This window comes from Gavia stellata, chromosome 11 (assembly GCF_030936135.1).
Source record: "Gavia stellata isolate bGavSte3 chromosome 11, bGavSte3.hap2, whole genome shotgun sequence".
Lineage (NCBI taxonomy): Eukaryota > Metazoa > Chordata > Aves > Gaviiformes > Gaviidae > Gavia > Gavia stellata.
In genome coordinates, this window is record NC_082604.1 from 699,296 (window position 1) to 713,134 (window position 13,839).

General features: G+C 43.2%; 1 long non-coding RNA gene across 2 annotated transcripts; it reads right to left on the reverse strand.

Moving 5' to 3' along the window:
• Positions 1–701: 701 nt before the first annotated feature.
• LOC132317685 (uncharacterized) lies at positions 702–13,839 on the reverse strand. 2 transcript variants are annotated; one of them, XR_009484158.1, is made up of 4 exons: positions 13,791–13,839; positions 10,716–10,886; positions 1,860–3,277; positions 702–799 (listed from the first exon to the last, which is right to left on the reverse strand). It is a non-coding gene; the product is annotated as an uncharacterized LOC132317685 (long non-coding RNA). The 2 variants fall into 2 exon arrangements; XR_009484157.1 differs by lacking the exon at positions 702–799 and having other exon boundaries at positions 1,791–3,277.

The following is a 13,839-nucleotide window of genomic DNA, read 5'->3' on the forward strand; positions in this document are numbered from 1 at the left end:
TCTGTAACACCAGCACCAGGCCGAGCCACTGACTGCGGGGGCCTGGGGTTGCGGCCGTCAGCTCCTGCTGAGGCGTAGGAGCCCCCAGGTGTGGGGGGGGCTGGCTCTCAGCCTGCGGAGAAGTGGCCTCACCCTCAGCCTGCGGAGAAGTGGCCTGTGGAGAGGGTCCAGGTCGGGCCGGTGCCCTCCCCTGCCCCAGCCTTACTTTCAGGGGCGCAGCGTGATGCTGTGTGGTTACGCACGGGTGGGCCGGGAGCGGCGAGGGGCTTCTGCAAGTAGGTTCCCAAGAGCTCAGTTACTGTGTTGCTCCTCTTCCATACTGCCCCTTCTGCCTTCCGTGCAGCGGATCAGCCTGGGGCTGAGTCAGGTGCGGCGAGACCTTGGCTGTCCTAAACAGGTATTCCCCCCTCGGGGCAAGGCGTCTTGGTGCCAGGCCTCTGCAAAGGGAGGACAGACTCTGGGTTGGAAAGGGCAGAGCCAGCCATCAGAGGGATCCCTCTCTCTCCAGCCAGGTCCCCCGCAAGCCCCTCTCCGGCATCAGGGAGCTCCAGTCCAACGCCAGGCTCCAAAACCTGCTTCTGTCTCACGAGGAGTGTCAGAGAAGTCCCCTCTTCCCCACCCCGGGCTGGCCCTGCAGCCGGGGGAAGCACCTTCCCTGTTTGGAGGTACTTACCAGGGCGGCTGCCACTGCAGCTCTTGCTGCTGCCTGTTGGTCTCAGTGACGTGCTTGAATATGTCCCAGCCTGCTTGATGCGGCTCCAGCCTTTCCAGGACCCGGACCGCTCCTGGAGAAAGGTGGCTGCAACAGCAGGAAAAAGTCATCCCTCAGCTTCTGCTGGAGACCCCTTCTGCCTCCACGCCCGTCCGGCCTCTGCACCCACCCACTCCTCCGTCCACCCGCACTTTCGCCCCGTGGTGAGTTTTAGGCCTTGGCTGTGGGGGGAACCCTGGTCATGCCCATGTTAGGAGGAATTAGGTACACTTGCTTACTCTTTTATTACATGAGCAACAAATCACACACACACGTAGTCACAGAATCACCAAGGTTGGAAAAGACGTGTAAGATCATCAAGTCCAACCATCAACAAAAAAAAACCCCAAACCAAACAAACAAAAAACCCCAACACACATCACACACCACCATGCCCATTAAGCCATGTCCCGCAATGCCACCTCCACACGTTCCTTGAACACCTCCAGTGAGGGTGACTCCACCACTTCCCTGGGCAGTTTATTCCAGTGTGTCACCATTCTCACAGTAAAGACATTTTTCCTAATGTAGATGAACAGCAGAAAAGCTTTGGAGAAAAGCACTTCTTCAAATCTGTTATAAAGCTGTTATCTTCAAAAGCTACATACTTATTGGAAAGAGTTGAAGAGATGATTTAAAGGGAATATGTGAGGGAGAAAAAATAGTCTGTCAAGACTTATACCTCCTGTGCTTTCTGCTGATTGTTGTATAGTGTGCAGCACTACATCAGTGATGACACCATGACACTGTGGTGCACTGTGCTGCAACTGGGGAAGAGCAGTCCCTGGGCACTGCAGACGGTTTTCCTATGCAGGATTATTACTGTGTTTGGATATGGTGTGGTTATGTGAGTAGGGAAAGAAATACCGTTTCAGTGTGGTACAGCCAGGGATGGAGGGAAAAGGAACGAGGATCAGGGCAGGTCGCTCATGTGGGGATGAGGCAGTGGTTTGTTTGGGGGCTTAAAGATCTCTTCTGAGATGGAGATGGGGCTGTGTGTGCTTGAGACTGAGCTGAGGGATTCCTGTGAGGTGGGGGGGGGGAACTGATCGCAGTGTGAATCTTGGCTGCATTGGAATTGAGTCTGGTGGTTTCCTGCATCAACAACCTTTTCTGCTGTCTTCTGGAGGTAAGAGCCAATTGAGGTGGAATCTCACTGTGACTGTTGGTGCTGAAGTTCTCATCATAGCCTAGTCGGAGAGCTCTGGAGGAGACAGGAGAGGTGTCTTCTTCCAAAAGTTTGGCAGCTTACTGATTTGCTTCCTCACAGTTTATATGGTACACAGGGCAGGCACGAGACCATCTGATGCCTCAAGGCTTTTATGCACGACCAAGTGAAAGCCTTGTCCAGTGTCCGGAGACAACTTCACACAGCCACAGCTCCCGCCGCGTGACGTGTGCCCAGATATCTCGGGACAGTTGCTGGAATGGGGAGGGAAAATGGTGGTGGAAGTTTCCTGCTCTCTAGTAAATCCTTGTTATCGTCACATTGCTTGTTTTGCTTTTTCCCCTACTGTACGTTTCCTGGTACCACCACCATCATACACTTTTTCTGGGACTTACAAAGTACTTTCCTTCTGTTTGTCCACGCCTGTGAGACTTCAGCTGCTCTGCCCTGTTGCACGGCTTATTTTGCTTCTCTCTGATCGTGCCTCTTAACTTATCTCTGAGGGCTTGATGTGCTTCCGTATTTTTTCCTCTTTGTCTTTCTCTGCATCTGTGGGTTTTTTTTATTTTTATTATTTTACACTCCTGTGCAGTGGACACCTTTCTTCCCTTCCCTCTGAATGAGCTGGGGCACTTCCTTGTCCCTGTCTGTGCCATTCCCCGCTCTCCTTGGGTAAACGGAGTCTCTGTGGCCTCCCAAGTCCTCACGTTCCTTTGGTGGCTCTTGGGGCCTTAAGTTTCACCGAAAGCCTTTCTCTTGCTGGCAGCGTGTGGTTTCAGATGCATCTTTCCCTTTCTTGTCACTCCTCTGTCCCATCAGAAAGAAGGGTCACATAGATGTTTGGACAAGGTTCTGGAGCAAGTGTTTTCTCATGGTTATTCCTCAGAGCGCCCTCAGTCACGAGGCATTCCCATCACCCTCTTCTTCAGAGCTGGCCTGGTCTCAGACATTGATTGCAACTTTCTTTGCTCCTTAGTTTGGGTGCAAAACACCGCTGGGTACAAAAGAGAGGATGCTGCTCCTGGCAAGAGCTGTTGGTATCAAAACTCCCTTGCATGATGATAGATGCTGTGAAGGGTCTGTGTACTCCCTGTGTCCTGCCTCAACCCGTGTACACGGTGGTAGAAGTCCTGCCTTTTGCTGCTCTTGAGCTTTTGACTGTTAGTGGCCTCTCAGTGGAGTCTTTCTTCTGAGTCCCACTCTTTGTTTTACAACAGGTCTGCACTTGCACACTCCTGTCCTGGCTTGTGGGGTAGCTGCTGATCCTCTCTCATTGCAGCTGTGAGCAGGTGCTGGAGCCTTTTACTGGAAGAGCAGAAATGGATGGAGTGGAGCGATTCAAGACCGTCTTGGGTGGCCTGGAGAGTGGAAAAAAAAATGATTTGGCAATAAAAACTGGCAATCTAACTTGGTTTTTTAGCTGCATGCAGTTTGACTGTCTGCAGGGGTAAATTCACCCCCACGCACATTTAAGCAGTCATGCTTACAAGAAAAGCCAAGAAAGAAATCACCTTTATCAGGGGGAAGCATTCCTGCCTTTCTGTGAAATTTTATCCTTCAGACAGGTAAAAAAAAGGCCCCTTCCTTATACATTGTAAGGTCTTTATTGCACTTGATTTTAACCACACACATTTATTTCAACTCAGACTAACGTCTTCATTTGCCAAATTATAAAGACTGGGGATTTCGGTGCCACAAAAATCTTACTTAGCATCTGTATGGAAGCTCAGGCTGAACTAGCAAGTTACTCTCAAAACTCAGGGAAGGTTGTTTGCTTTTAGTTTGCATAGTAGATACCTGTATAAAAAGTCTTCTATGGGTAGGTATTTCCCGCAGCAAAAAATAGAAATTAAAAAGGAAAAAGAAAAACAACAACAACAAAAAATCTAAAAAATACCCAGAACATTTGATGAACTTTATTCTTTGACTAATAGCTGTTGCTATAACTAAGATCGGGAGATGTTGTTTCCAAAACTTTCAGACATTTTTCAGTACAGTTAGCTAAGTTTCATTAATCTGAGATTTGTTTATTTGTTTTGCAGCAGGTTTTATACTAATGTGTGTCTTTAAGAAAATTTCCAGGTTTTCTGTTTGGAAGGAATTGGGATTTGTACAGTCGGATAGGAAGGAACTGCAATGAAATTACTTCAGAAAGAATTGGTAAGTGGTTGTCATCCTCAGGCCTGGAGGTACTGAAAAACCAGCACATCCTCTGCAATGTTAATCAGCTATCAATAATAAGCATAAAACTCATTTGTACAGAGGTGATTAAACCTGGCTGCGTACAGAAGCGGGCTGCGTTCCCAACAGCGGCCCCGCCACTGACTTCAGTCCTCCACCAAACTCCTTTTTTCTTCTCCACCGCAATAAAACTAGCCTTTCCTGTACTGCTGTAACCTTAGTTCCCCCTTACGGCACATCCATTTCTCCCACCCAGAGAATAACCCGTTTCCCTCCATACGCCGTGGTCTCCCTACTGCAATAGGTGCTGGGGCCCAGAAGGTACCATAAAGGGGCAGTTCCCAATTCCCCAAACAATAAATGCAAATAACTGCTGGACAGCAATACACCACGGAAGGTGGTATGAAAGTTATTTTACTGCAGCCGCTACAGTACGTCGCCGTACGATGCTGAGCTAGAACACTGCAAGGGAATGGGAAATGGCTTGGAGAAAAACTCTTGTGATTGCCCCTAGAGCTTCAGCAAGAAATGCAAAGATGAAAGCTGAGTTTTAAAAAGCACCTGCCATTTTTGACATAACTATCAGTCTGATGCAAAACACAATTTTTCACTGCTAACTGGAAACTCTTCAAGTGATTCTGGATTCCAAGTAAGATGTACCTTCCGTCAAGATATATTGAGGATTTGATGAGTTTACTGTATAGCCACAATTCTTCAGATTATGATGGTTTATATTGCTTTGCGTATGTGAAAGTCAATGAACTTTTTTGTCCCTTGCATGAAGTAGTCAAAACCTTTCTCCTTGTAAAAAAAATAAAATAAAATAAAAAAGGTTGTTGAAGTGATCAGAAAAGACTCTACTCAGTTTTAAATATAGAATATACAATGGTCTAAACTCTGCAATAAAAAAATACTGTAACTCTTGATTTCCGTGACAGTAGAGCCAAACCGTTCACTTCACCTTACCATTAAAAGTCAGCAGTTTCCACAGTTTCAAAACTATGTGTTGCAGGATGCACGCAGTGCTCTTCAGGGAGGACTCGCTCCCTGACTGATCGAGCAAGGCTTTTAACCAGCAGGATTACAATTCCACCTCTTAAAAGTTCAGTTTTCTTCCCCTGAATCCAAACTCATCTAACTAAAGAGGTCCTTCTTGCTAACAACAGCTTGAGGGCTTCTGAGGGTGCTTCCTGCTCCTCAATGTCTTTTTTTACCCCCCTCGACCACACTGTTCTTAGCAGAAGTTTTTTATTTTTCTTTTTCAGCCTTTTGTCTACCCATCTCCTTGAGTCTCTGCTCAACAGGGCAGCTGAGCCCACAGACTTTGTCAGGTCCCTGCTGACACAACTCCTAAGGATACTGAGGATAATTAGTACAAAAATAAATGCTTTTCATGTAAAAAGATACTTCAGTGGTGCATTAATAAGCGATGTCTCACAATGCAGCTACGTGTTTAAAGTGTTGAATCTTGAATTGGTACAAAGAAAGCCTCTGAGGTGTCATGGAGTATATTAGTGTTCATGTGGACTGATAATTACCCCATGGAACCTGATAATGAATCTGTTCGTTGCAAAACTAGTCCAGCAACTGATTAAATAAACCTAATCTACATTTTACTGCTAATTGGCTTTTCTTCTTTGCATGATGATGGAAAAAATTCAGTATAGAAATGGACAAAACCTTCACAAAGTGAGCATGCCAGGAACAGACCGAAGGGGAAAGAGGGAGGAGAAATTTTCTTTCCAATGTTATGAGACATTCACGAGGATGTCTTTTTTTAACTCCATTTGATGACTTGCACATCCTAATAATAAATGCTAATTTATTGAAGGCTTCCTGAGACAATGGGGAAAAAAAAAATTACTTACCAGATTTGATCAGACACAGAAACACTAAGGTAAATATAAAACTATGTAACAACAGCAAAAGAAGAACCCAAACAACAAACACCACAGGTTTTCTTGGAAACCGGAATTTATCTAACAACAGTAAATTCATTCCCAGAGAGAAAGTAAGATGGCGACAACTAGGGAACGCACACAGAAGCATACGGAGCAATTAGCAGACACAGGAGTTCATACATGCATCCTTTCATCTAGCAAAGACATGGGACATGGTTTTTCCTGTTGTTATAAGGCAATATATTTGGTTTGTGACACTTGAATTTTTGAAAGGTTTATGCTAGCTCATTGGAAGACAATACTGAAGCTGTGCTTTGCATTCCCCTAACGGAAATGAAGTGAAAGGATTTGCACATGTATTATGAGACAGAACTTTGAACAATGACTCTGAACGCTGTCTTATCGTGGGCTTTGGTGACTTTTTTGCAAGATAATAATTTTTGCAATGATTATTAGAGGACTCAAAACTCAGTAGATTTATTTCTTTTCCCTCCTGGTCTGGGAACTTGTAAAGCAGTTTACTCCATCACTGTCATGGGCACTGAATCGGACTCAACAGGTAGCACTTCACAAGCAAATTTCTGCCCAGGGAAGCAATACCTAATCTAAGGTGCAGATCACAGGCTGTTAACTTAGCTCTGTGTCCGCGCTTCAGCAGCGGTGAGGCAGTTTAGCCCACACTTACCACTCACCTACCGCAGGATTAAGCATTCAGAATAGCTCACGTGCTGCAAAAACATCCAAAGTTTGTTTACTCTGAACTACGAGTTTCTGCCTCCTCTACAAAGTTGCAGAAGCACCTCACAAGCATTTGATACCAGAGGCACTGATGTTTATATGACCTTAGCTGTGATCCTAGACCTAATAAGGCCATGATAGCAATCAATTACAGTAGCTCATTGGTGGCACTGCAAAAGTGACACTCACAAAACCAGGCAACCACCAATGAAGATCGTCGCACCTTGTGGCAAAGCTCGGTCGGTTACAGGCAGCACCCAGCTGACCGAGAAGGGACTCTCACAACATTTCACCCTATATGCACACCCAGAGAGGACCATGAGATGACCTTTGGCTCTGCTTGGAAGACCTGCAGCTTCGGGGGAATTTACACTGTCTGTGCAAATGGCAGAACTGCAAAACAGGTTTTTACAAGTGTAGAAACTGTAATTATACAGCACTGTGCCCAGCCTGGAGCAGATTTAATAATATTATTAATACTGCCATGAGTCAGACCAACTCTCAGAGGGCATAGTGTAAACCTTGATATTGTTCTTCAGGAAAATAAATTGCTTCTCTGGTAACAAAGAGATCCATTAATTTTGCTGGCCTTTTCCATCTCTGCACACCAAAGACCATAAACAAAGCTCACGCTGTACGGATTCTTCATTGCCAATCTATCCAACTGCTTTAGAGCGTCGAAGGGAAAGAAGCTTGGAAAGGAAATATGATTCTGACCTCAGTAAATTCATGGATAGATGCCAGCTAAAGGTAAGTAATTGCGCAAGACTGAACAAAAATATTATTCTTACCAGTTACATGAAATGCTTTACTTTAGGGGTCAGCTGAGTAGACGTCTTGCCCTGTAAAGCAGGACTTCTTCTTCAAGCTACTGCTTCTGAATAATTCATACTTCAACTTTGTTCTAGAGTCATTAATATTCCTTCTCATGTTCATTGAAAAATTAAAAAGCAAATTAAAAAAAAAAAGATGGTGTTGGACTAAAAATAGTCCTTTGGCCTATGTAGTGGCTACCATCAAAAAACCCTCAGCAATCAGCATTCTGTTCCTTTTGCTACACACACTGGAGGTTCAACACCTACAGTGCAGTAAATTTTGATCTTTAAAAAAACCAAAACACTGGTGCGAGTAACTTCAGACAAATCATTCTGAGGAGCGTATTGGCTACTATCAGCTTCTATATAACCTGACATCGTAGTTAAAGTCTTACAGCATCACGGACTCAGATGGGTCTCGTCTACGTGGTGCAATGCAGCCGTTTCACATCACGCAGAAGTCGCCAACCTATCTCTGAACGAGGTCCTCTGCCCAGGCTGCTTTGTCAGATCAGAGCATCGCAGGAGTCCACTGCCAGCCCCTGGCTAGTCCAGATGCTCAGGCTTCTCTGCACTTTATCACACTGCTTTTTGCAGCACAAATGTAATACATTTATTTACTAGCTGAATCTTTTTAGGTACCATCTATATCTTCTAAAGGAATCATCATTTACAAGTCAGGTAAATATTTGAGGTACCAAGGTAAAACTTTGAGTTCAAACATCCTTCTTCCACTTCAGTTTATCAAAATTGCTACAGCACTACAAATAGATAAAGAGCAAAGAGCCGGTAGTTTATCAACAGAACCGGTTTCTTATTTCATAGATCAGATTTCTCAAAGTGCAGTTTGACACAAAAAAGCCAAAAAGCAAACACAAAAAGCCGACACCTGAACAGATTGTAGCTTATGAAGTTAAACGAATACATTTGGCAACTCAGCACCTAAATCACTAGTCAGATTTTTCCTAGCCTAGACACGCTCCTTGGCAGACACTGCTTTGTCTCCCAGCACAGCGTATGTGCCTGACGAAGGGCAGGAACGCATACAGAGCTGGATTCCTTTCATCTGTGAGAGCTGTATCAGGAAAATTCTATGATCTGCATTATACCTTAAGATAACCAGACAAAAACCAAGGTAACGACCAAACAGCGGTTATTAATAATTTCTGCCTCACTGCCTCTGTACTGGGCACTCCATCAGATCCGTGCAGATACAATGGGGTCATACTCTTGTCACCCTGCATAGGCCGCATACTCAGCTGGACAGTAACTTGTGGTCGCCCAGTTTCCTTAAAATGACACTAAGCCCAAGCCAAATTAATGTAAAATTTAAAGAAAAGCATTTATTCATAAAGTCAAAAACAAACAACACAGTTACAAAGGGTTATCAAATGCCAACATGTAGAAGTGCAAAAAAAAGAAGTGTAAGTCAGTACAACAAGGTTAAATATGGAACATCTCTCCCCTTCCCTTTCACAGCTGATTTGCTGCTGTTACAAGCTGAATATCAAGGCTCCAGTCTTGCTACACCTTACAAATCAGGCTGCAGCTGTTAGGAAGTGATTCTCCAGTAGAGAGAAATCACCTCTGTTGGAGGTGCACGTGCCCTGCAAGACCCAGTCTTCTCCCAGAAGTTTCCCAAAGGGTCCAGACAGACTTATACCACCTCCCTGAAGCTTCTTCCAGCCCTCCCTTATCCAGAAGGCACACTAATCACACACCTTGATTACAATAAGCCCTGTCTTACCTCCTTGAGATTGTACTGGTTATTAAACCAGAGCCTGTACTGTTAACCTGTGCAAAAGCAATTGATCAACTGCTGTATATTAGACACAATTTCAGCTGGTCCTAAAATGAATAAAACAACTGTGGGAGATTCTGAAACTCGCTAAGAGTATCATCTGAATCAACCAAGCACAGTGGCAGCAGTGCTTGGTGACCCTGCTCAAGCATATTTGCAGCGGGACCCTGAGGCCAGACAAAGCAGGAAACCGTAACGTGCAGGTTGGCAAAAGACTACGAGGCACAGGACGGCAAGGATGAGTAAGGCAGAGAGGATGAGTAAGGCAGAGAGGATGAGTAAGGCAGAGAGGATAGCAAGAACCTCCACACTTAGAGCCTAAACCTCCCCCGTCTCCTGGTCGGGGGAAGCAGAACAGAGAGCGTGTCCTGCAATGAACAAGGGAAGTCATGATCTTAATGTCAATACTCAATGTTCTCTTAATGTCAATGTCAATCCGGAGGGGTAATACCTAGTGATTCAATTGGTTCTCCCTTTTCTTATTCTGAAATACATGAATCAAAGGTCATGTATCAATATCAGTCAGGAAATTAATTCTTCTGCTTCACCCACCACAGAGACGCACATCTCCATTATACCAAGCAGCAGTTCTCCTGTAAGGAAGGGGAGTTGGCACCATCTTTCATCAAGAAATTATAAAGCTCTCAGCTGCCCCTTTTTGTGATTCATTGCGCATGTTCCAGTGTGAAATGAGCCTTACGTTGACCTTTATCCCTACCCTAACTGATGCATTAAGGGATCTACTTAGTGCAAGCATTTACATGAGAAAAAACATTGCTCTTTAGTGCCTCTTGATTAAAACCAGACCGTAGCAACACACAGTCTTTTCAGGGACTAGTGACTAATGCTTCCTCTTCCAAAAAATCTTTCTCCTAAGGTCTGTAACAAGCCTGAATGGAATAATGTGTCAAGTCCCTTCTCAAAGGTGCTTCTTCAGGGTATTTTGAGAGCAAAACACGGACAGATCAGGAAAAGCAATTCCACAATTTACCAAATTTCAGAGAGACTCAGCCCTTGTAGGAAACAAGCAGTTTGCCACTGTATCAAAGCTAGAACTGCACCATCTAGTCCTACATACCTCTTACCACGGTTTTCTTTCGTTTAGCACATAAAATGTGGCATAAAGCGTACATGACCTTTCTAGTTACAGTTCTCAACTGCGTCCACAGAAAAAGACGACAGTCGCTTGCAAAATAAACATATAAAAATAAAATGTATTTTATAACTATATATATGCATTTTACAATATATATAATAATGGATTTTATATACATTTTTATATCTATTAAAAAATATATATGAAATAAAACTAACATAAAAAATAAACACATAAAACTCGCAAAAAATCAAGAGGACTTACAGGATCAGTCAGTTCTGGCAAGCTCGCTTGATAGGTGAGAGGTCTACAGTCACGAGTATTATTCACCAAGACACAAGGAAGAAACATTGGTCCCAAATCGTCCCCATCGAGCACATCTACTGTCAGGCTGGTTGTACTTGTCCTTCGCTCATTAAGATTCTGTCCTCAGTCCTGTGGAGCAAACGAGTTACATCTGGTGAGACTTTCTGAACTCAGAATCTACAAAAAAGTTTGAAGTTAAAGCGAAGGGCAAAACATATAAGCACCATAATTATCCAGGTTCTAGGAAATAGCTAATTACAGAAACTTCCGCCTCCGAGCTACAGCCTTTAATTTCATAAAGGTTCAGAAATACAATTAAGAGGTAAAAATTTACCTCTTGAATTAAGAAATGGTGTGAGACATCTATTACTCAGAAATAATACAGTTTTGAGAAATTAATTCTCAGGAAATGTGTGAGATGAAGATACATGTCTTGTTAAATATATATAAAAATGGAGCATATTTGTAGGAGATAGAGAGTCCCTTGTGCCTTACTTAAAATCTGAAATGTACTCTTATGCTGCCTTGTGTAGCTCTACCGGATCCTATCTGTAAGTAAAAGGACTTTCACTTACAGAAACGGAAAGCATAAGCAGTAACAGCTACTTTTCTAATTGGCAGTGGGAAGGCCATGGACTGTAATGCTCAATCCACCTCTGCATGCCACAATTTAGGAAAGATTTAGCACCTCCTTCCCCACCTCCCACCCCCCACCCCCCCTCAAAAAAAATAACCAGCCAGAGGACAGCAATGAGATTGATCTAAGATCTCCAAACTGTACTCCATGTGGAAAGCTGATTTGTCTAGAGAATGAGTTATACTGCTCATGGTTTAAAGGTTGAAGAACACTTCTGTCCACAATAAAGCAGCTACAATGCTGCATCCCAAAAAAGTCTCCATGCTGCGTGACAGGTTCTTTTCAATCTATCATGGTTTCACTTTGTTTGTTTGTTTGTTTGTTTTGGGTTTTTTTAACTCTTTGGGTACACAAGACACCATTGACTACTGCAACTTCTTTATTGTCTCTTTTTTCTCTTTCCAGATGGTACAGAATAAAACTATACTTTCCTGAATTGTGGGAACCACCTGGATTATTTTAATATGCTGAACAATGTACACGCTAGCAACAGTTCACCGTTCCTTTCTTTCTTCTTTTGTTATCATAGCAAAAAACCAGCATGACTATCCAATACTTTTTTTAAAATAGTCAAAAATATTTCCATTTTCATGAAGCAACTGTTGTGATAGCTTTTCTTTACAAAAAGAAAATCTTGCGGAGGGAGTATGGGCCATTAGCTAAGTCTTGCCCTCCTATCCTAGAATAACACTGACAGAAAAAAGCAATTTTTTTTAAGTATTTATGCTGTTTAATATCGTCATCTGCGTAAGACGAATAGGTCATTGCTCTGAATCAGACTGGATACTTATATTTTTTTTCCTATTTTGGAGTCCACTCAGTTCTTGGAACCCCTTTACCTTTACAGTTACTAAATACGTGAATTTCTGAATTCAGTTTTCTTCATGGTCAATGATGAAAAACAGTAACAGCTACAAGGAGCAGCCTTCATCATCAACCAATCTTTTCTACATTCCCCCAATATGTGCTCTTGAGTAATACTGGGTCAAAGCACAGATACAGAGTTATTGATTTCATAAGAAAACACATGGCCTTGCAAGACATTTCCATCATGCAAGCTGCCCTATGATAAAAAAACACGATACAGAGGCTATCAGCACAGCTCTAGTCCCAAACCCAGTACCACAAAGGTGACAATTTACTGTCTAAGGACATATATTCAAAGGAACGAACAAATTAAGATGAGATTGCTTTGTTGTACTGCCACCATGGATCCCAAGCTGTGCCTTCACCAGTTGCTCCCCCAGCGTGACAGGCTTCCCTCCTCACGCGAGGTGTTCGCACTGCTGCATGCCATGCCCGTCTCTTGAAAACCACGACCTGCTCAACTACCCCAGTTACTTTTCTAGGAGTGCTGTGTCTCATGAAACTCACAGCTCTGACATCAAAGGAAAAGAGCAGAATAAATGCAGAATAAATTATTGGTAAAACAACAAGGCAAATCAGTTCTGAGCCTTCACGTATTCCTTTTCAAGAGATCAGCAAGTTACGTTACCCAGGTAAAACGACTTGTTCCAACAGCCGTAACTGTGTGGGCCAGGAGCATCTTTAAATATATCTGAGTGCGAGAAGCACCGAGACATCCTCAGAGCCTGTCTTCTATTGGGGGAATGCTGAACATGCCACAAAATATGTAGGGAAGTGGATTGTAAAATGTATCTACAATTCTGTATCAGCAGGATGACAGTAATATAAATGTGTGAATTCAGGAGCAAGCTATCTAAAGTTGCTTCAGAGCATTCTCATTTTCCCACAAACAAAGTAGTGTCACAACAGAGGTAAAGAACAGAGGAGAAGTTTTCGTTTCGGCTATTGTCGGAAGGACAAAAAGGGAAAAAAGCTTTCACAGCCTTCAAGGGCACCAAAAAACTTCTCTGATGACAGATACATAAGATACAGTTTAAACATCACTCTTCTCCGTATGCATTATCCACTGCCAGCCACTCTATCAAAACCTCCACATACGCTTGCAAGACAACTTGAAAGAAAAATCATACCTTCATAGAAAAATGCATTTCAAACCTGAAGGATACAACCAAATTATAGCCATTAAACTCGTTTGAGATCAAATTAGCATCGCTAGATTTGTTAGAAAATGACCACTTAGTGACACCAGAAGGCACTTTTATGCATGGGCTGTACTATGAATTTGCAACTTGCTCCTTGTGCCAAAAAGGTTGTCTTGTTACACACACTGAGCAAGCTTTTTTAACCAGTAATAATATGTCTAAGCTTTCAGCAACCGAGATAAATCTTAAATAAGATCTTCAGGAGAAGAGTATTATCAGACCTGGTAGTTCAGCGAGACTTTTCCTTTCCTTTGAAAAATCTCAATCTCCAAACTAAACCCCCCCCAAATCAGTGGCACAAATGGTCGTTAAGAGAGCTATACTTACATTTGCTTGAACAATGACAAAATAATGTGTCTTTTCTTCGTAATTTAGT